Source organism: Rhododendron vialii, chromosome 2a (assembly GCF_030253575.1).
Source record: "Rhododendron vialii isolate Sample 1 chromosome 2a, ASM3025357v1".
NCBI lineage: Eukaryota > Viridiplantae > Streptophyta > Magnoliopsida > Ericales > Ericaceae > Rhododendron > Rhododendron vialii.
Window position 1 is genome coordinate 14,891,787 of NC_080558.1, and position 2,759 is coordinate 14,894,545.

At 37.7% G+C, this 2,759-nt stretch overlaps 1 long non-coding RNA gene across 1 annotated transcript; it reads right to left on the bottom strand.

The window, feature by feature from the left end:
• Window positions 1-746: 746 nt before the first annotated feature.
• Window positions 747-2,302, bottom strand: LOC131314207 (uncharacterized). Its single transcript, XR_009196330.1, has 2 exons — window positions 1,822-2,302; window positions 747-1,023 (listed from the first exon to the last, which is right to left on the bottom strand). It is a non-coding gene; the product is annotated as an uncharacterized LOC131314207 (long non-coding RNA).
• Between the last annotated feature and the right edge of the window lie 457 nt (window positions 2,303-2,759).

A 2,759-nucleotide genomic window follows, 5' to 3' on the forward strand; every position in this document is an offset into this window, starting at 1 on the left:
GCGTGCGCCACATTTGGACCGGCTTGCGCCAGTGATAGCTAAGTCAACGGTCGATGACTGACACGTGGCAGCTAACTGGCGTACGTCATCAAGGTACTGGCGTAAGCCAGTTGGGTTTTGCTGGGGCTGTTTGGCTCTGGTTTGAAAGGTTTGAAAGAGGTTCGGGGCGCTCAAAGCTCAAAACACACCATTATCCTCAGACTGTTCTCGACCAAAATCATCATTGGGGAAATAAAAGATCGACAAATAACATTATCTGGACAATCCAGAATGGGGTGTCTACAGTTAGGTTTGGTGTAGGAGCAGTTTACAAATAATGTGCATTACCAAAATGGAATCAAAAGGCCAATGTATCTGAAATAGTTAGAACAACGTCATGAAAGCAACAGTACCTTTTAGTTTGCCCCAGAAGAAACTCGAGCTATTTGTTAAGCGATTTTTCTTTTTTCTCGTCAATTTCTAGTTGATGCTTGCACAGAACTTGGAACGACAATGTTTTGAGAGGAAGGTTTTGAAATGTCACCAGTGTATGGTGAAATTACTAAAACCCATATCCTAAGTAGACTGATAGCTATTATTCATTCAATAGGCGGGCAGGGAAGCCCAAAGAGTTCGCAGCAATGTCAAACTCTTGTTGTTGATAATTTCAGATTTAACAGTCAAGTAGTTAGATAATGAACATACTCAAAAAAAATGGTGCTGAGAGGATCTCCACTCACACACTAGCCCTCCGAAATTGAGACCCAAAGCTCGCCAATCAAGCTCTATATTAATCTATATTCCAGAGATGCGATGATGTGGCAGGAAAAATGAAATAAATTCCTAGAGAAGAGCAATCCAGTATCAATTCATCCCAAAATTTGAGTACCAGACGAGGCAACAACTGTCTTCGTAAAGAACGTATGTGCGGAAATGTATAATATGAAGCATAAGTCACGCCACTTGGTAGCTCTCTATGGATAGGATCGTCCTCTGTGCAAACTTGGGAGATGGTCCACCTTTTAGGGGCAAGATAGTGATGACCTGCAAAAGATTTGTAATGAATCATGCAAAATCGCAAAAATTCAGAACAAAACGCTATGTGAACAAAGTGGAACCCAGAAATGAAAACTCCCTTTAATGTTCTTCAAGAGCTCAAATTATCCTTGAAAATAACAATGATAATATACAGGGCAGCTTTACGAGTAGATAACATACAAAAAGTATGGTTAAATATCGCCTTCTTTGTGCATGCCATGGATCTGTTGTATCACTGCATGTTATATGAAATACTCCATGTCACAATCTCTACTTTTCATGACAATTTTTTCTAAATCAAGAAAAGAATAGGGTACATATGTGAAGGGGACGTAAAAGCCTTACCTACTAACAAACAAGCTAGAGAAAAGACAAAAAAGCTGAAAGAATCAACAGACCCTCACATGAGTAGTTCTAAGCGTGTACAAAATATTGGACCCTTGACCAAGCTAATAAGTTTGACCTGGGTTCAATGACATATCCATCCATGCATATAGACAAATGACCACAACCAGAATGGTGATCGTGAAGTATGTTGGGGGTGTGGGGTAAGGGCTATCTATAAAAAATTCTGTTCAAGAAAATTATGAACTGTTCAACCATTCAACCATGCAACTGAAGAGAAATCTATAATAAATTTGAGCTGTAAAATCCCCAATTCTGAATTGATTCTGATTTCATTCAAATGCGTTTCATGTAAATGTCAAGCAAAGGGAATTTTATAATAACCCCATTACCGTTACCAATTATCATGGTCAAGAAAACAGAATAAAACAACCATAAATGGAGAAAACAGAGGCAAACCTTTAGGTCGCTAAATGGACTTGCAGCAGTAAAACACACTGAAATCGGAAAAAAGACTAATGAATCTGAAGGAGGAACAACAAATTCCATTGATCTATTGCAAAGTTTGCCAATACGAAGTTAGAAAATAAACGCCACTGCAAACTTGCGTAGAAAAAACTTGAGTTCCATATATTAAAACAAAATTCAGCTTATGCTGACCTGCGGTTTGAGTCGTTAATGAGAAGTATGGACCACTCCAAAATATAATTTTTGGAGTTGTACCTGTTAGGAAAACATGCAGGCGTATTAACCCAAGTCCATTGAAAAGGAGAAATGGAATAAAACAATGGAAAAGGGGAGAAGGATCCGAAATCCGTTTGTTTAGAACAAAGAAGCAAGTCACAAGAAACTCATTACATTTAAGAAAGTCAAATTCGGGGGTGTTCATGCTAATATGAGAGGACTGGAGGCCATATCAAAAAATTATTGCAGAACCATTGAGCTACTCCCTTCGTCTCAAATTCTTTGTCCGGTCCGCAAAACGGAGTGTTAAAAATAGTGCAAATTTTTCAAGAAAAAATTCAAATTTTTTTTACAAATTAAAAATACTCATTGATATCTAGTAAGTTGTTGAAAAAAATTTTCATTTTTTCTTGCAAAAAAATTTATTATTTTTAACACTCCGTTTTGCGGACCGGACAAAGAATTTGGGACGGAGGGAGTATATTTTTCATCAATTACAATAGACAAAGTTGATGAGCATGGAACACAAATGAAGAAATACTCTACCCAACCAGCCAAGCACAGCTTCCCAACAACTGAGCGCTAAATCTGTCCAAATTGGACAAAAATTTACCAACGAAAATTCCCCCAAAAGTGTTTCTTATTATAGAGGGGGAGGAAATCAATAAGAAAGGAAATGATAAACTCTGCCAAAAAAAAGTTGCGAAGAGAGA